Source organism: Cebus imitator, unplaced genomic scaffold (assembly GCF_001604975.1).
Source record: "Cebus imitator isolate Cc_AM_T3 unplaced genomic scaffold, Cebus_imitator-1.0 Scaffold517, whole genome shotgun sequence".
In the NCBI taxonomy this organism is placed as follows: domain Eukaryota; kingdom Metazoa; phylum Chordata; class Mammalia; order Primates; family Cebidae; genus Cebus; species Cebus imitator.
Genome location: NW_016107832.1, coordinates 916,911 through 937,093, shown reverse-complemented (window position 1 = coordinate 937,093; position 20,183 = coordinate 916,911). Strand labels below are relative to the sequence as shown.

The 20,183-nt window shown below is 42.5% G+C and overlaps 1 protein-coding gene across 10 annotated transcripts in view; it reads left to right on the top strand.

The window, feature by feature from the left end:
• ARHGEF6 (Rac/Cdc42 guanine nucleotide exchange factor 6) overlaps positions 1 to 20,183 on the top strand; it is a 113,807-nt gene that overhangs the window by 11,909 nt on the left and 81,715 nt on the right. Inside the window, exon 1 of one of the 10 annotated variants that reach the window (XM_017514147.2) lies at positions 2,509 to 3,185. The exons of 8 other annotated variants lie outside the window; for them this stretch is intronic. The gene's annotated coding sequence lies outside the window, so the exon portion shown is untranslated. Of the gene's footprint in view, positions 1 to 2,508; positions 3,186 to 20,183 lie in introns of those variants that run through there. One more of the 10 variants, XM_037733344.1, reaches the window with a different exon arrangement.

Below are 20,183 nucleotides of genomic sequence, written 5' to 3'. Positions count from 1 at the left end.
CCCCAGTGTGTAGTGCTCCCCTCCCTGTGTCCATGTGTTCTCATTGTTCAACACCCGCCTATGAGTGAGAACATGCGGTGTTTGATCTTCTGCTCTTCTGTCAGTTTGCTGAGAATGATTAAATCAATCTTGCATTCCTAGGATAAAACCCAGTGGATCATGTTATATATGCACATAGAAATTTGTGCACATCTGTGATTATTCTTGAAGGATCTTTCTTCATAGAAATTGAATTACTGTGTAAAATTCTGATAGATAATGTCAAATTGCCTTACAAAAATGCTATACCAAGTTACATTCTCACCAATAGTGTAGACAGTGTCTTCTTCCTATCCCTGCAACACTGGATATTGTTTGTCTTTAATGTTTGCTAAACTGATGGATGAAAATGGCATTTTATTTATTGCTGTAATTTGTATTTCATGATTCCTAATGAGTTTGGACTTCCTCTTATCCCTTTTAGTCTATTTGTATTTCCTTTTTGTGGACCAAATATATCTTTCTTATTTTCTTACAGAATGGAGAAGGCAGGGAAAAGACTCAGGTCCCAAGTGAAAAGTTTCCAGAATATATGGAAGAACCTTCATGTCTAGGTAGAGAATCACTGATGTCTTTCAACAACACAAATTCTAGCAATGGTAGTTTTACTTTTGTGTTGCCCCTGAAGTTGGTGGGAGTTAGGGACACCTACAGTTCTTCTGATCAGTCAAGAATGGCCTGGGTAGAACTGCTTTGATTGCATTGCCCTGGCTGCAACTACATGATCAACTGGTCTCTGAAAGCTCTAAACCTATGGTTTTCCTCTTAGCCAAGCCTTTCCCCTGCCTTATCCCCAGAAGGTAATTTGCCTTTGTTTTCTGCCACTATTACTACCAACACATTGCCATTTATTTTTATTCGTTTTTGAGATGGAGTCTTGCTCTGTCACCCAACTGGAGCGCAGTGGTCTGATCTAGGCTCCCTGCAGCCTCTGCCTCCTGGTTTCAAGCAATTCTTGTGTCTCAGCCTCCAGAGTAGCTGGGATTACAGGTGCCCACCATCATGCCTGGCTAAGCTTTTTATTTTTAGTAGAGACAGGGTTTTGCCATGCTGGCCAGGCTGGTCTCGAACTCCTGACCTCAAGTAATCCACCTGCCTCTGCCTCCAAAAGTGCTGGGATTACAGTCATGACCCATCACACCCAGCCCAAGTTTATTTTTTAAAAACATATTTTATTATTGAAGGATTTCATTGAATGTATATGAGGTTCGATTAGTATTTATTTCACTTTCTTTCTTCCTCCTTCCTCCTCTCTTACTCCCTCTCTTACTCACTCTTTCTCCCTCCCTTTCTCTTTCTCCCCCACTTCTTTCTTTCCAGTACCAGCTGGTAGCAGTGTGTTTTTTTTCTCTGCCCCCACCCCCTCATTCCCTCCTGTCTCCCTGAGTCACTCCATCTGCCTTGTCGCTGGAACAGCATGGGTGCCCTCCCCAAAGTGAGGCCTGTGGGATGGACGGTTTGCCATTTCCCAGGGGCTGCTCTGCAGGGAAGCAGTTCTAAAAGTAAGGCAGCTCTACTAATGATCATGAGTCAAGGCTAAATACCTAGCAGTGCAGTGCCTCCCGGGAAGAGTTAGGCAGAAGGCCCAGCAACTAACCAGTAGCTGGAATGGGTATCAGCAGATCTTCCTTCAAGCCCTGACCCTGCCAGTTGTGTGAAGTCAGGATCTCCTTTTCCAGGCCTCAGTTGAGTCATCTCTAAAATAAGGAGACTAGAGTAGGGGTTGGGTAATGTCTAATGGTTGTAATGTCTGTTTTTAACTGGCCCATTTCCATCAGTTTCCGCTAGGCAAAGCTTTGTGTATTTAGCTGCTCAGTTGGAGCTAGTGAGAAGACCGAAGAGGATTTTGGCAAGTTCTTTTCTTCTGTTGTGCAAATCTGACATGCTTAATGTAATTTCCAAGAGTTACATTAAATGTCACCCACGAGTCTGGCCATCCTAATGTTTTAAAGACTGCATTGTGTTTCTATAAAAATTAGACTTTGAGTAAGGCTTTAAATATTTCCCACCTATCACGAACGTTTTCATTCTCTCCCAAAGAGACTATTTGATTTGGGGCCTGTTATCAGAGAGGCCGGGAAGGGCATCCAGGATAGTTCGAGGAAGGGTGGTGTGTGAAGGGCCCCTGGAGAGCTAGCGCTTCTCCACTTGGGTGTCTCAGCGGCTCATCATAGAGTTTGGGGGTTCTGAGTTGCCTCATCTAGGGGTGAGGGAGGAAGCAGGCCACCAGAAAGGGCTAGTCCATGAGTCTGGGGATCCCGCCCGAAGCTGTGGCAGTGACCCGCAGCATGCCAGGCACTGGCAGCCCTCGGGTAGGGGCTGAGTCAGGCGGCAGCAGCATGCGCAGTGTGGCCGCTGCTGCTGCACGGCGGCTTTTGCTGCTGCCACAGCTAGCCGGGTTGCTGCTGCTGCTGCTGCTGCTGCTGCTGCTGCTGCTGCTGCTGCTCTGCCTGCGCCGCTGTCACTTCCAGTTCCTACTTCTGCGATCCAGGTCCGGGTCACTGCTTCCCCGCTGCTGGCCCAGTGCCTCCAGGCCGCTTTCTCTCCTTCAGCTCCGCTCCAGCTCCGGCTGCGGGCGGGAGGGCACCGGCACGGGCAGCTGAGCGTGGTCTGGAGGAGCCTCGTGGGCTGGCTCCCCGGGCAGTCGCTCCCCTCCCGTCGCCGCCGTGCACCCTCTCCCGGCTCGCAGCCAGCGCACCCAGCGGGGCGCGCCTCCGGCACCCCCAGTTCGGCCCCGCCATCCTCCGCCCGCCGAGCGGCACGGCTATGGCAACAAGAACTTGAGGACAAGACTCTGACTTCCTTTTAGATTAAAAAACAATCCCCGGACTGGAGAGGTTGCGGGAGCGGCACAGAGTTTGGAGACTGGCGCCCCCTCCTCGCCCACGTCCAGGCGCAAAGTTGCAGCCGCCCCTCCCCGCTGGGGCGAGCCTAGCCCAGCTCTCCAGTTTCGCCCTGGTGGCGGCCGCGCTCAGGGCAGGGTCCCAGCTCCGGCTGGGTTGAACGGTTCCCGCAGCCTTGACACAGGCTTGCCCGCCAGCTCGCCTGCCCCGTGACTCGGGAGGGCGAGCGGCTTCCAGGAGGCGGCGGCGGCGCGGCTGCAGTGAGGGAGCAGCCGGAGGACAGGCGGGCAGCGGCCGAGCCAGGTGACCTGCCTGGGGGCAAAAGGGTCAGGGGAAGGGGAGTGCGCGAGGGCCCGGGGGTGGGTGCTGAAGGACCCCCTTTGAAGAGGAGCCGCCCTTCCTTCCCACTGCCGTGGCTCGTAGCCCCAGCTGCGGGGTCTGTTCTCTGCCAGGGCCTCACAGTGCGCTGAGATCCAGGGTGCCGGGAAGGGGGAGATGGGGGCCGAGGGCGCAGAGCGAGGACGCGCCAAACTTAGGGGCTAATTGTCCGTCTCTGGCCGCAAGATTTGCATCCGACTGGATTCTTTCCTTCCCCTAGAACCAGAGCAGGAGTCAACAGTATCATTTTTAATACTAATTTGATGCCCTCCCAACCCGGAGCATCTGTACATTTGGGGATGTTTTCTGCGTTGAGTATACAGTGATCTGTTGCAGGAATGGTTTGTGGATGGAAAAGACCTGTGTTCTACAAGGTGTTCCAAAGTGCCTGTAGTTAATTTCAAGTTTTCATTTTCCAGTCATTTAGGAACCCAACAGGTATTTGAGCTATTTCGTTTCTTAGCTCCACAGTGGAGAGCTCTCAAGTTTATCTCTGTCTCTTCAAAGGTCTTATATTTTCATTTTTAATTTGTTACTGTTTTTGGATATAGGTAATTCACATAATGTTTTTCCCTTTTCTTAATGTATAGCGGGAATAAAAATATAGTAAATGAATATATTTTCTTCTGCAACTATGTATATTTTTGTCACTAAAAGCTTTGCATAAACGAAAAAAAACCTGACAAAATAGGATAAATTTCAGCTGATGTTCTGTAAAGTATTAATAATTTTAAAGGCAAGATTCAAAGGTCCAAACAGTTTTTTTTTTTTTTTTTTTTTTTTAACTTATATTGCCTGGAAAACTCATAGTTTGTCCTTGGACTTCCTATCTTAATTTTGACATTGACCACGGTAAGAGGATCTCTGATGACATCATTTGCTCCAGCCAGTTCTGGCATTCGTGACTGAGAGCACCTCTCTTCAAAACGTAAGGCCTGGGCCTGCCCTTGTGCTTCAGCTGAGGCATTTCCAAGGATTTCTCTTCAGCAAAGTATTATGCTACATGCCAGGCAATGCTGCAGTCCCTTCTTACATAAGCCAGCTTCAGCCTGGTGTACGCTTTGGGTGTGCTTAGAACAGTTAAAACAAGGGAGTGTTCTGTCTTAGTCTGGGTGCCGGGGCAGATGATTGGAGTTTTGAACAAAGTAAATTTCCAGCTACTATTTTCATATTGCATTTCTTCGGTGCTTAATTTTTTTGAATGCCTTCTACTTATCTGAAACTCCCTGTGCCCTTGTAAAGGATGTAGGAGAGATGGCATTACTTTCACTTGACAAAGAAACAGAAAAGTTTAGTTGATCGAAGTCATACAGCTTATCACTCATAGGATCAAAACTCTAAACTGCATGTCCTGCCTTCAGCCTAGGTTTTTTCTTTGTTCATTTGTTTTTACAAAAATGTGAAATTGTATGTGAAAGTGTTTTCTTTGGCACATTTTATGGATACTACATCTTCCAAGCTACTAATTTTTTCTATTCCTTTTGGCTACGCACGTCTTGGCCTTGTCTTTGCTTGTGCAGGGTTGGTGCTGTTCTAAGGGGTGAGGACAGGAGCAGAGTTTTCCAAAGGATGGTCTGTGATTTGTATTTACCTACAGTTGGCCTCCTCTCCACTCACATTCAGGGATAGCAGGTGCTGAATAGAGTGAGTGGCCAGGGCCCAGAAATTTCTGATATTCATTTGACATCATTAGTCCAAGTATAATATTACTTCAGTCTTTACAAAGAAACTCATTCAGGAGAGGAAATTGGAGACCATGAGTTTTGTTCCTTTACAGCAATCTGTTCGTCATTGTGCTTAGGATCATAGATGCTAAGGAGGAACAGGAGTTGAGTATCTACCATTTCTCAGGCACCACCTATGTTCCAGGCACGATGCTAGGTGCTTTAAGTCTATTATCATATTTAACCCTTGCAATACTCCTGGGAGGTAGGTGGCATTGTACCCATTATACCCTGGTGGAAACTGGGGTTTGGAGATGATCCAGACTGATGCTTCACACTGCCAGTGCAAAGCAGAACCAGAACGTAATCACTGATGTACCTGACTCCAGAACTCATTCTCTTTGTCTTGTGCTAGGCTGTTGCCCCCAAAGAGCTATTGATAAATATAGGAACAACTAGCTCCTTTGTTTTCAGACATGGCTGTACATTGGAATCCCTTGGGATGCTTTTTAAAAAGACAAATCATTGGGGTCTGAGTTAATTGGTCCTCAATGAGACCCAGCCACTGGTATTCCTTTTTAAAAAAATGCTTAAATCACCTTTATATTTACATTCAGGAAACTGCGCAAATCCTAAATATATAGTTTGGTGAATCTTCACAAACTGACATACTCATACGGTCTGCACCCTTATTAAGAAACAGAAGCCACCCTTGTGCCCCTTCCCAGTCACTGCTATGCTGACTATCCACCACTATCCTAGTAGATTCCTGGCCGCCCCCGCCTGTTTGGTACTCCATATGAGCAGACTCATACAGTATGTACTGGTTTGTATAAGGTTTCTTTCACTCAGCATAATATTTGTACAAGTCATTATATTTGTTGCAGGTAGTAGTGGTTCATTTTTCTTCCTTGTTGTGTAATATTTCATTGTATGGATATGCCTCGTTTTGTTTTTCTACTCACTTGTTGATGGATATCTACATTATTTTCAGTTTTTGTTTGCTGTGAACAATGCTGCTGTGAAGATCCTTGTGAGTGTCTCCCGGAGAACATGTACACACATTTCTGTTGGGGTTATGCATTGCAGTGGCACTGCTAGGTCATAGGGTCTGCACATGTTCAGCTTTAGTAGGTACTGTCCAGCTGTTTCCCAAAGCTGACAAGCCTCGTGATTTTTTTTGAAAGCTCTGCAAGTGCTTCTAATGTATCTCCAGAGTTGAGAACCATTTCCCTGGTTTATCCAGAGTTCAGCAACCTAGTGACCTCCAGTGTCTACTACTAAGCTGAGAACCATACAAAAGGAGATCCCAGCTTTCTTCTCAGCCTGGAATCTTTTAGACAGTCTTCTCAGTGAAACTGGGCAGCTTACACCCATTTTCCCACAATCCCTTGTGTCAAGTTACCTTTACACTGTTCGTCCACCCTTGCTTTGGTTTATTCGTGAACACGTCTGCTAGCCTCAGAACTTTTCAAAGGTAGGAACTGGAATCTGATCATCTTTATTTTAATTAATTAATTAATTAATTAATTTTGAGACAGAGTCTAGCTGGGATTACAGGTGCATACCACCATGCGCAGCTAATTTTTGTCACCCTGTTGGCCGAGCTGGTCTTGAACTCCTGACCTCAAGTGTTCCACCTGCCTTGGCCTCCCAAAGTGCTACAGTTACAGGCGTGAGCCACGATGCCTGGCCCTAATCATATTTATAACCCTAGCACCCGGTACAGAACACGGCATACAGCAAGTGCTTAGGGAGCGTTTGTTAGATGAAGGACTGAGTACTCAGAGAATATCTGGGCTGCAAAAAAGACATCACATCTTTGCACTAAGAATTATGTACTGTATTCATAGGACACTGCCTCAGGCCCACGCTCGGAGCCTAATTGCTTTTACTTATCTCAGCATGTTAGCATTATGGGTAATCTGGTTGCTCACCCTGAAACCGATTAGAAATAGCGGATTAAATGAGATGAGGGGAGGTATGTGAAAGCACATTGTAAACTGGAAAATAGCATCTAAATAGAAAGTTGTGATAAAGGGAAATGAGGGGCTGCTCTAGATTAGGTGCACTGGCAATGGCAGAACGTCTATATATCTGTGTGTGACATGGAAGAACTGAAATAAACAGCATGTCAGCAAAGGAGACAGAAAAACTATAAAAAGCAGACTCCCAAACACATAACTCTCTGGGGACTTTTGGTGTGGTGTCAGGCATGCTGTGTGGTCTAGTTGCTAGAATATGTTCTTTTTCCTGCCTTGATCTGGGTTTGATTCCTGGTCAGGGCAGCCTTTTTTTTCTTGAGAAGTAGTATACCAGTGCAGGGATTAAGAGCTTGAGCTTTGGACTTGGACTGACCGGTTGGCCATTTATTAGGTATATGCCAACCTCCTAGGAGGTAGTAGCCATACCGCTTACTAAATACAAGCTTCTGGCTGGGCACGGTGGCTCATGCTTATGATATTAGCATTTGGGAGGCTGAGGCAGGCATATCCCTTGAGGTTGGGAATTCAAGACCAGCCTGCCAACATGGTGAAACCCCGTATCTACTAAAAATACAAAAATTAGCCAGGCATGGTGGCCAGAGCCTATAATTGCAGCTACTTGGGAGGCTGAGGCAGGAGAATCACTTGAACTTGGGTGGTAGAGGTTGCAGTGAGCCAAGATCGTGCCACTGCACTCCAGCCTGGGTGACAGAGAGACTGCAACTAAAAAAAACAGCATATGCCTCTTCTTAGGGTTAAACGAAAGAAAGTAAGTAAAGCACTTAGCATGGTCCTTGGCAGTGAGTGGACTCTCAGTAACAGCTAGTTCCTAATTGGAATTTTAATATATCCCAGTAGATCAGTGTTCTGGGGTATATTAAATAAACAACATTGCATTATTTTTTAAAAGTTCACTTAGTTCAGTTATGTTAAGCTAACTCTGTTTAAGAAGTGAGTCACTGATTTTTAGCAAGATATTCTTTTGAAGTCTTAACATTTAAAAAAATTGGAAAGGTAGGCCAGACACAGTGGCTCACGCCTGTAATCCTAGCACTTTGGGAGGCCGAAGTGGGGGGATCACCTGAGGTTAGGAGTTAAGAGCAGACTGGCCAACATGGTGAAATCCCATCTCCACAAAAATGCCAAAATTAGCCAGGCATGATGGCGGGTGCCTGTAATTTCAGCCACTCGGGAGGCTGAGGTGGGAGAATCGCTTGAACCCAGAAGGTGGAGGTTGCAGTGAGCGGACATCGTGCCATTCCAGCCTGGGCAACAGAGTGAGACTCTGTCTCAAAATATATATATATATATATATATTGGAAGGGTAAACTGTGGGCTCTCCAAGGGTTATGAGGTTTTACTAGTTGCATCTGAAATTTAGACAGGGATAAAACTTGAAACAGGAAAAAAAAAAATCCAGCCATCTTGTCTCAGTTCTATGTTCTATTTGGCAGAGACTGCCTGTTTTCGGGAAAATGTTTTTAAAAATAAAGTCAAAGGTAAAATCCTCACATATTTTCTAATACTTAACACATCTCTGGAAGACAAAACAAAGTTGAATATTTCTGGATGTCTTAGATGAATAGTGATGTCAGACTTGGCCTCTGTTTTCAATGCTTACCAGCAGAAATTAATCCTTCAACATTATTAGCATCTTTCACTCACTATTAAAGTGTTTTTGTTTCTGAGTTTAAAAGCCTCTGTGCTTTTCATCCTAAAAAATAATTTCGATTACAGCATGTTGAAATGTGTTTAAAATAATTTTGATACTATATTTAATTTGTTTTCATATTTTATTTGGAAGGCTACATAAAGACAGTTTAAATTTCCGTGATATTGCAGCCCAGTGATATCCATGGAACAGGGATTAGAATTCTAAGCTACAGTTTCAGGCAATATACATGCAATTTGAAGAGTTTTAGGAACTGCTTGTAGGAGTTCTTGTTCTTTCCCCAGCTTATTGTCTTGCTGTTGTTCTCAATGCTTAGCATGGGCAATTTTTAACTGCTGAAAACAATTTGTATATGGTTTCCTTTATAACAGCTCATGACTAGAAATATATTTGGGGATCCAGTTGTAAAGAGGAACTGGAGAAAACAAAGCAACTGAATTCTTCAGAGACTATGAATTATTCAGTTGTTAACCACAGTAACTTCTTGAGCTACCATTTTGTGTTCTAATAATAGAAACTGTTTGGATGGATTCCTCTGGGTATTGAAAAATCAGATCTTTTCATTCTTTTCTAGTCTATGCATAAACTAGAAAAATCTGAGAAAAGACTCTTTTCAGTTGTTCATGTTTACCTGGATGAACAAGTTTAATTTTTGTCTTTTAAAACAAGCATATTTATTTTTTAATTAAAATACCTTGAAATTTAAAAACACATCCCAAAGCAAGATGATCATTTCAGTTAAATTAAACAATGCAATAAATGGTCTTTTATTTTTGGTGATGATTGCCAAAAACCTCCCTCCCTTGCCTTCAGGAAATAAGCAATAAGCCTGATGAATTGGGCATAGTTGAGGGGAAAAATCAAAATCAATGGCTTCTATTTAAAAAACACAGTATGTAATATCTAAAAAGGAAAGGCATTGTTTCTGAATTGGGGTGAGCGTACTAAATATATACCGAAAGGAATGCATTTTGTTAGAAAATTGATCAATTGTTAGAATCTTCCTGACTGGAGATATAAATTATCTTGTTTTAAATCTAACTCACTCTAATTTGGTTTTAATGTTGACTGTAATCCAGGCTGTTTCTGGGGACAACAGAACACAATATACCTCTTTACTAAAACCACAGTCTTGGCCGCTCTCCCCTACTCCAGCCTCATTCTAATTTGGTCTTATTGTTATCATTGAGGTGGCCCTCAAGGGTCAGTCTGAGACGTGATGCAAAGTTGCCCGCACAGCAGAAGGTATGCAGAATGATTGGTGATGACATTTGGGGTTAGTACCAAGAGGAAATGCAGGGTCTGGCCTTTGAATTGCAAATGAAGGAGTGTGAAGGCACTTGCCAGTTTCTTAGGGCTCTCGCTTTACCAGCTTTTTAGAGGGGGTGGTGTATGTTCACTTAGTCCAGAAGCTGCATTTCAACATTGGCAATGCCACTTCCTCTGCTATCAGCTGGACAAAAGACCTATGACACTAGACATCTGTCCGATTAGATCCAGGCTTCGTCATACCCTGGCAAACTGGACCTTATCACACAAAAAAATGTATGGGGTCAGAGATGTGGATCATCCAAACCAGCATAGAGTCACACATCATTTCTATTAGACTTCTGGCAGAAGATTTACCTTCCTAATTAACTTCTACTTAGGCAAATCGAGTAAAATCCAAGCTTTATACTTTCTTGGGGACTTGAATATTATTCCAGAGATCACACATGTCAATTGAGGGACTGAATAGGGCAACAGGGAAAAGAAGGAAATAAAGTGCGATAAAATGCAGCAGTTTGCGAAGCAGCAAGTGAGACTGTTACTAAAGACTTGTCTCAGCCTCGACGATAACAAAGATGTTTCCCTACTCCTTGGAAGCACAGACATTATTTTAAGAGGCATTTAAAATTTTTTTTTTTAGACAGAGTCTCGCTCTGTTGCCCAGGCTGGAGTGCAATGGTGCGATCTCGGCTCACTGCAATCTCCGCCTCCTGGGTTCAAGCGATTCTCCTGCCTCAGCCTCCCCAGTAGCTGGGATTACAGGCACGCACCACCATGCCCAGCTAATTTTGTATTCTTAGTGGAGACGGGGTTTCAATATGTAGGCCATGCTGGTCTCGAACTCCTGATCTCAAGTGATCTGCCCCACCTTGGCCTCCCAAAGTGTTGGAATTACAGGTGTGAGCCACCATGCCAGCCTTAAGAGCCATCTTTAAGGTGTCAAGCATCGTTTATGAAAAGCCCTGCCTGTAAAGCAAGCTTGAACACTAATTTGTATGTTCTTGATGTGGAGGTCTCCAGCAAAACAGAGATATGTACTAATAATTTCTGAGAAACGTATGCAAATTAGGAGACTGCAGTCTTTTACTAACAAAAATTTAACAATTTTTTTGTGAGAATATACATTGTGATAGTGGAAATAAGCATTTGCACTGTTTGTATAACCACTTTGCATTATCTGAAGAAGGACTGGTATTTGGGAGTGTGTTGTATATTAGGGCAAATCTTGATTCGAGATTAAAAAATCACCTTCAAGTAGAGACAACAGAATAGAAAATGGTGTTAGGGTTAGTGTACCTGTGGGTGACTTCATTTACCAGATTTTATATAGTGTTCTTTTTATTTCTCATCTTAAAACAAATTTATGTATTACTGCCTGAACATCAGGTGTTCAATAAATGTTTATTGAATGGATAAGGAATGGGTATTTGAATGAAAGTGAACTTTTAAAATTTCATTTTAGACAGCTTGAGTATTTAAGAGTCTACATGTAGATAGGCAGGAGTTGACTTTTATTCATAAAAATGACTCTTCAGTGGGTAAAAATGAGAACAAAAAGAAAGCTGGGTTTCCCCTAACATAGTGTTACTTTATGCCAAGCTAGAGTACTTGTTTCAAGTTTCTTAAAAATTAAGAAAAAAAGAAAATTGAAAGTGTGAGATACTAGCTCCTGTGATGTTGTATGGAAGCCTTTTTCTGTCTTTCCAGTCTCCAGGCTACTTCTTATTTCTCATATGATGGAAATTCTCTTGCCTTCACTGGGCTTTCAAGGTGTGAGCTCTGCATGTGAGGATTCTCTAACTGTTACTTTCTCCAAAGTGATCCCAGGCAGTAACTTCACTCCTTTTTGGTGAGGTAAATGCATTGCCAGCATTCTTCACTTCTCTCAATCATATTCGTCAAAAAAAGAATTTATTTTTACCAGGTGATAGAAAATATATGAGCCTTGATTTATCAAATTCTGCTAGAAAAAAAATGGCCTTTTCTTCCTCTCTTCTGGGAAAGGTATGCCCAAAGGGCAGGTGCTTGTGGTGGAAAAAATACTTGTTTGAATTTTAGATGGGAGAGGAGACTGACATGTAGCAAGAACTTGTTCAATGTCTGTAAAATGAGGACCATGCCTGGCACTGTGGGCTCCTGCCTATTGGACAGAGGTAACATGTATGTGTGAAAGAGTGAAATTTAACAGCATGTAGCAGTGTATGGTTAGGTGTCCAAGTTAGTGCTTCCAGAATCTAGAGCCTAAACGCAAGAGAAATTCAGAAATCAGGAAGCCTGTTGTGTACTGAGACTTAGTGTTTGGGGAAAACACCATGGAAGGGAGTGATTTGGGATGGGCCCTGAAGGATAGCTGGCATTCAGATGGTTGTGGGAACTTTCTGAAGGAGTAGTATAAATGTCAGAGAGACGCACAGTGAAGAAAGAAGATTCTGGGGCATATAAGGAGATGATGGTGAGTAACAATGGGCCTACTAGGTCCATCTTAGAGATGCTTGAGAATAAATTACTTTAAATTTATTTATTATTATTTTTTGAGATGGCATCTTGCTCTGTCACCTAGGCTAGAGTGCAAGAGGCTAGATCGCCCAGGCTAGTGGTGCGATCTCAGCTCACTGCAGCCTCTGCTTTGCAGGTTCAAGCGATTCTCCTGCCTTAGCCTCCCCACTAGCTGGGATTACAGGTGTGTGCCACCACACCAGTCTAATTTTTGTATTTTTAGTAGAGACAAGAGTTTCACCATGTTGATCAAGCTCGTCTTGAACTCCTGACTTCAAGTGATCAGCCAGCCTCAGCCTCCCAAAGTGCTGGGACTACAGACATGAACCACTGCACCTGGCCTTGAGAAGAAATTTGAATGTCAGTTTGAAGAGGGTGGACTTGATCTTGGGTTGTATTAGGCTTTTTGTTGGATGACTCTGCTGTGTTTTGAGAGACATGAGTGCTAACTAAAAGCACCATTTCTGATGCCTCAGAGATCTGAGCTCCTGAATGCCCACCTAACAGTGTTTAGATTGTTTCCTAGGTGCAAATCCTGTCTGGAATATGTTGGAACAGGATTCATTAATTAATTGACGTCTGTTAGGCATTGATGAGTGTCTCTGAAAATGACATACTTTTGAAAAAGTGAATCACACAGATATATAAACAGGAAGAGCCAAAGTCTTTGCCAAGTGAATGACTGAAGGTAATCTCTAAGTAAAGAGAGAAAATAATAATAAGTTTGGCATCGCATCCTTTCCTCCGTGTTTAGCTACTGTGAGGAGGATTTGGGGCATGTGAATTGTAGTCTTTCCAATTACACATTACCCCTTCTTGCTGCTGGCGAGTTGCTTTGCCATGTCCCATTGTGCTCTGGCTGTGAGTTGGAGCTGGTTTTAGAGCATGGGCATGAACAGGAGAAGGTGGCTTGTAGTGTTTGCCATTTATTCAATTTTATGACAAAAACAGTTTAAAATATAACGAATTTCAGTAAAGCAGTAAAATCCCACGGCTCTTTGCAGCTTCTCTTCTCTGTAATGAGAGGTCATGGTACTTTGTGATGGCATTTAGAAGAATTTCTATTACCTGGGACAGGCAAGCAATTGCGGATGTTGCCCACACTCAGCATACAACTTAAAAAATTAACAACTATAGAGTTTGAAGCACCTTGGTCACCACATGGTCACAGGGCTTAATTTTGCTGATGAGTACAGGTACATCTAATTTTAGATGATACATGTTTCCTGGAAAATTGCGTGGAGATTGTTTTTTCTTCCCTAAGTGATATCTCTTTCTGAGTTTATTATACTTTCTGCAATGCTTTTTCTTCAATTATGACTAATCATCTATTGATGAGAACATCTAAACTGTCATTAATTAACCATATATCTATTGAGTGCCTACTATGTGACAGGCGCTCATCTAAACACTGAGGATCCAGAAGTGAAAAAAAAAATTGGCATCATGGGGCTTACGTTCTAGGCATAATTTTTAAGTCTCTCTGACAGAGCATCATGTTAATCAACCAATGAATGGTTATTTATCAAGTATTTCATATATGTTGAATATTGGGACCGGGGCTGTGGGGGAATGTGGACTTCAAAGAGCCTACCTTTTAATCAGAAATTCAGGACTAATTCCAACACCTGCATAATGAATAAAGAATATTGGGCTGATAGACCACTGAGAGCTTAAAGGTACAACATCTCTACAGACTGTAAAGCTGTAGCTGTTTGGAAAAAAATAAACATGAAGGTAAGTCAGTGAGGACATTATGGATAGCAACAGGTGATACTAGCAGAAGGGCTGCTGCTGAAAGCATATAGCAGTGGCTCTTTTGTTTCATGGCCCTCGTTTCTCCCTAGTCTGTGTGTGGCTATTTACCATCAGCCTGTGCTGTACATTCTGGTAGGATCTGGGGCTCCTACCCTAAATCTTAGTAGCTGCTAGGAAAGCAGGGGTTGAGGGAACCCTCTCTTCATAGGTGAGGCTCCTCTCTAACTGCCTGGATTGTTAGGCACAGAGGAGTTGCTGACTACTGAAATTTCCGAGAATATTTTCATAGACTTCATATATTTACCTTGATTCTCTCATCATGAAGCATTCTAAAATAAATAGTACCCTGAATGTTTAGGGCGTTTGTTCATCTTTTATATGAATGGGACAAGGAAAAAGCATAAACGATGTTGGACATTGATTTGGGAACACATGCCTGGCCACTCTTCAATATAAAAACAAATTATTTTCCAAAAGTTCATTTTTAAGTGATTGTTAGGGACACAGAAAACATTTTCCCATAGAAACAAGGCTCTACATGGTGATTATTTTTCTGGCTGGCCCACAACAGCCTGTTGAATACTTAATGTGGCTGAACTATAGAACTCACAGAGACTAAGTGGCAGGTGTGATGCTGTCTCTGGGAAAATGTGTTCCGCATTCCAATTTGGAACACTAGAGAGTCAGTCCCCGTTTCTGAAGGGGTGGGGGTGGGGGCACTGGGGAAGACACCCTCAGATCTGGCACACAGATGCTCCAGCAGCTGAGGGATCACCCATCCACCCCACCCTGCAAAACTGGCAAGCAGTGTGGCTTCTGCAAAGGCTCTGGTGACAGGAGCACAGGAGGAGGGGCCGGAGCAGACCAAGCCACAATGGCTGGCTGACTGTGAGGCAGCTGAGTCTAGGCCTCCTGCTTCCTGTCCTAAGCTTGGCAAGCGCTATTGAGGAGAGAGATTTCATCTTTCCCTTTCCTTCATGCCTACTCTCTTTTTAGTGAGATCATTCTCAACCAGTTGTTTCTCTCTCTCTCTCTCTCTCTCTCTCTCTCTCTCTCTCTTTGGACGGAGGCTCTCTCTGTTGCCCAGGAGTGCAGTGGCATGATCTCGGCTCACTGCAACCTCTGCCTCCTGGGTTCAAGCCATTCTCCTACCCCAGCCTCTCGAGTAGCAGGGATTACAGGTGCCCACCACCACACCTGGCTAATTTTTGTATTTTTAGAAGAGACGGGGTTTCACTACGTTGGCCAGGCTGGTCTCAAACTCCTGGACTCAAGTGATCCACCTGCCTCGGCCTCCCAAGCTTTTGGAATTACAGGCATGAGCTATTGCACCCGGCCATCAATTGTTCTCTTTTGCTCTCCCTTTTTTTAATCCTGTGACTGACCCCCACTAAGATGCCTATATTGTTCCTCATTCATTCCCCTCTTTCCTGAACACTTAATACCCAACTAAAGATAAATGTGTCTTACAGAGAAAGGGGTTCTTCCCTATAGGAGTGCTAACAAGGAAGAATGGGAGTCCTATGGTGATGCTGAGGTAGCCATCAGGAATGAGATTTGATGACTTTTAAATGGAGAGTGAGGGAGCAAGCTCAGATCTGAGCTGAACTTCCTGGTTCTGGATTCTTATGAGGTTTGAGTAATCCAGGAGGCCATATTAGTTATGTAAAGTAACTTTATAGAAATCCACAGAGCCAAAAAGAAAACACAGAGTTAAAGCTGTCGATGATCAGTCCAAATGCCATGATGCAGTGGCAGCAAGATAAAGCTAGAATTTATAAATAGGTCATTTAAAAATGACATTTTGAAAAATCAGCTTGTAAACAGGTTATAATCATGTTAGGCTGCAATATCATAGACTCTCTTTGCTCTGATTTTGTAGTACTCAATACATTTTTGATTATAATTTAGCTTACCATAGTGATTTCTCTGTTGGGAGTGCTCTGGCCACAAAATGGGAGCATTTAGTCTTCTTAGTGCTTCATTTATTTTTAGTAAAAATTAAGAAATTGGCCTTTTGGTTTATGCACTGGCCTTTTGTGAGCTTGGCTAGTGTGAGTCCATTCTCAAGAGCCTTGAGAACTGAAGACCAGATTATGGGCCTTGGGGACCCAGCCAAGATGCTGCCTTTGAAAGCTCCTATTCAGGTGATGGACCACAAGACCTCTCACTGAGCTCCTTTGCTCAAAGACACTTTCCAGATGGAATGGAGCCTCAGAAAAGTAGTGTTGTTTTCCTAAGGTCTTCACAACTGCTCAGCAATAACAAAGCTGAGATTGGAGTCAAAGTCTTTTGACTCTCACATCAGTGCTCTTTCCAATACACTGTATGTTGTTTCAGCTACAGGCACAAGTTAGATCTTGGAGAGAAAGGAAGGAAATAAGAGTTGAGAGCAGGATTTGTCTGTATCGTAGGAACAGCTATTATTTAAAACCAGGCAGAGTACAAATGCCATCCACTATATTCTAGTAAGTAGAATAGCATTGGGCAATGAATCCAACTTCTGAGCTATGAGCATTATTTGTTGCTGACGTTGTGACTGCTTTTAGTAGGAGCTATGTGCATGCATCCCAGATCACATTCACAGAGCCAGGAGCGGTACCACCCAGTGAAATATGACTAAACAGCTCAGATTTGCTTGCTCTGTTGCACTGTGTAATGACATTTCCGCCAAAGTTCAGGGGTTAACAGAGGCAGTGTGCTCAGCTGTGAGAATTAGAGAATGTGATTCAAGATGAGCTAAGTTAATTTAAGATTTTGAGAAATGCCAGATATAGGTGACAGGGGGATGGAGGCAGCAAACCACCTTGCCATGTATGTACCTATGCAACAATCCTCCATGATCTGCACATGTATCCCAGAACCTAAAGTACAATTAAAAAAAAAAAAAAGATTTTGTTCAACAAGAGCAACAAGAACAAGGAAGAGCAGGAATGTTCCTATTAGGAATCTTAAAGAAAAAACGGGCTTAAAATATAAGCTATATGTCCTTGTGGTCCCACTGAATCACTTGCTTTTCAGTTGATCAGACTTTTAACTCTTGAATAATGGAGCCTATTACAGTCATCCCCAACCTTAAATTACCTTTAAATAGAAGATGATTGGGTGTTACTGAAACCACATGACATTAAAAATGACCAGTTATCCTATCTGAACCAGGATAGGGTATGTCTTCTTTTCTTAGCCAAGATGTGGCTACACTGCTGTGACTGGTTAACTCAGGTAATTAGAGCATGATGTGAAGAAAATCAGGAGGCCAGGTGTCATTGCACATGCCCAGATGATTTAGCTGGTTCTGTAATCACGAGCTGGATTCATACCAGACTAGCACCTCACAAATATGGATCATGGATCATGAGGCAGACCTGGTTCAATAAATAGGAGGAGCTTAGTGCAGCTTTTCCCCTTTTCTGGCAAATGCGGCCAAGTGCCTCCTGGGTGGTGAAGGTTGACCCTTGAAATGGGAAGGACAGCACAGGAATTAGGCAAGGCCCCTGCAGAGACAGTCTTGTAATATAAAAGATTTCTCTTTGCTGTGATTAGTTATTTTAATCATTTTAGAGGCTGTAACAAACTTGATGCAGATGACACAGATGCTACTTGTATTGACCAAAGCAAAGGATTTCTTTTTGTATACAAACTTACAGATTGCTTTTTCATTTATTTTTATTTTTATTTTTTATTTTTATTATTACTTTTTTAAAGATGGGGTTTCACCGTGATGGCCAAGCTGGTCTTGAACTCCTGACCTCAGGTGATCCACCCACCTCGGCCTTCCAAAGTGCTAGGATTACAGGCGTGAGCCACGGTGCCCGGCCTTTGCTTTTTCATTTTTTTCTCTGTGTCTCATGGAAACACAAAGCATGCATGCAGGGCTACAGAACCCCTCAGAGCACTTTCTTCTGTATCTTTATTGGCTCCATCATTTTCCTTCCCTGTGACTTAACCACTGTGAGTCTTAGTTTATTTATCCGTGGAATGGGGAAAATAACTGTACTGAAATCATGAGCTTGCAGGGAGAATCAAATGCAAATAAAAAAATACATTGTATCTTAGTCTGCTGTTCAGACCACCAGAACAAAATGCCATAAACCAAGTAGCTTATAAACAACAGATATGTATTTCTCATAGTTCTGGAGGCTGGAAATCCAAGTTCAAGGCATATTTGGTGTCCCGGTGAGGGCCTGCTTCCCTATTCATAGACAGTACCTTCTCTCTACATCCTTGCATGGTGGAAGGGACAAGGTAGCTCTCTGGGGCCTCTTGGATAAAGTCAATAATCCCATTCATGAGAGCTATGCCCTCATGATCTAATCACCTCTAAATACCACCACCTCCAAATATCATTATACTGGTAATTAGGTTTCAACATATGATTTTGGGAAGGACACAAACATTCAGACCATAGCAATATGTATGTAATGTCCAAACTTGGTGCCAGGAACATAGCAGGTGCTCAGTAAATCAGTATATAGTAGCTCTAAGATAAATGAGGGAATGGAATAGGGAGTTGGGAAAGTTTCTTCTCATATGCTTCCTTGCTTTTTCCAGTTTAGGGAAAGTGTCATAAAATAGCATACATGTTGAAACTGAGAACTACTCCAAAAGGTTTTATTTGTAATGCTAGAAATATTAACTTCTTGCAGTTTATACTGGCAGATCTCCAGTAATTCACAATTAACACCTGCTGTTTAGTGCTTTGCAAATAGGTTTTGCTGTCATTGTGGATATCTAGAATAAACAGCTATGAGGAAACATTTAAAAATTAAATGTCTGATTTCTCTACTGATGTAGGAATGCAACTTAGGTTGGCTATACATAAATACTTAAAAATCTTTAATAAAGTTTAATTGCTCTCTGTCCTATTGCTTAGAGTAAATGTTTCTATTGTTATTAGATTTGAATCTTGCATCATCTGATTGCAGGAATGATACCTTGACATCATCTAGCAGTAATGTAAGAAGTAGTACTTTTTTCTTGTCTGAGTCACAGTAGTGGTAAGATGAATGGAGAGAGGGAATCCTGCTGTTCATCTGACCTTTACGGATTCAACTGGAACTAACTGGCTTTTTTGTGCACCAAAATAGGTATAAAGAAAGTTCAGCTAATCTGGGGGGACTCAGTCACAAACCGGAGACACTGAACAGGCTAGTGAGGCTTGCATGGAGTACTAGAAGATGACTATCATCATGACTTTGCCATGATTTGACTTTGACTTTGAAAAATTTCACTGAAAATGACTTTGGAAAATTACATACAGCATAAATGTGCAAATTTACATTACCTTTTTAACAGGTTCCAGTGCTTTGCAGACAGAAAGGAGAGTTGGTCCTCTATTTTGGATGTATAAAATGAGTGAGATTCGTCCTAGTAAAGTGGACTGTAATCTACCTTTCCTTGCTCTTGTCACATCCTCTCTACATTTCGGAATTCTCCTTTGCTTTCTTCTATTTGGAGACTAGAGCCCTTAGTCTTTCTCCACATCATCATCTCTAAACTTGGTTTCACACTTCTCATTTTCACTAAGTATAAATGGTTGATAGTGGCTGAAAATGTTGTGATCCCTCCAGATAATATTTCCATTTTCATAAGGGAGCTATCTGAAGTGCATGGAAGAAAGATCTTGGGTGGAATTTTCAATATTGTTCAATTTGGAGCTTAGAAGGGTATAGCGTGGTGGAGGGTGTTTATGGTTGTATCTGATTCTCCAGCTGCTCTGAAATAATAATGCTTAGGCGTTGTCTTCTCTAGCAGTTCCCAGAGGCTTCTTCCAACTCCTTCCTGCGTAGTTTCCAGTGCCTTAGAATAGGCTTTCAGTAAGAAGAATAGTATCCTTGGCTAAACTTGACTATATTGGGGTTTTCTCAAAAGAGAACCAGGCACTGTTCAGGAAGTTTCCTTCAAGCAGATGCAGTGACTCTTGTTTTTGCATGTTTCGTTTTTTGATCAGTTTATTTATTTTCAAAATCAGCAAAGTACCTGTACAAATGAATAATACCAGTGTTGCCATGTACAGGCATTTAGTAACCCTGGATAAGGAACAACTAAAAGCAGAAGGAGAGGTTTTTATCACAACTTT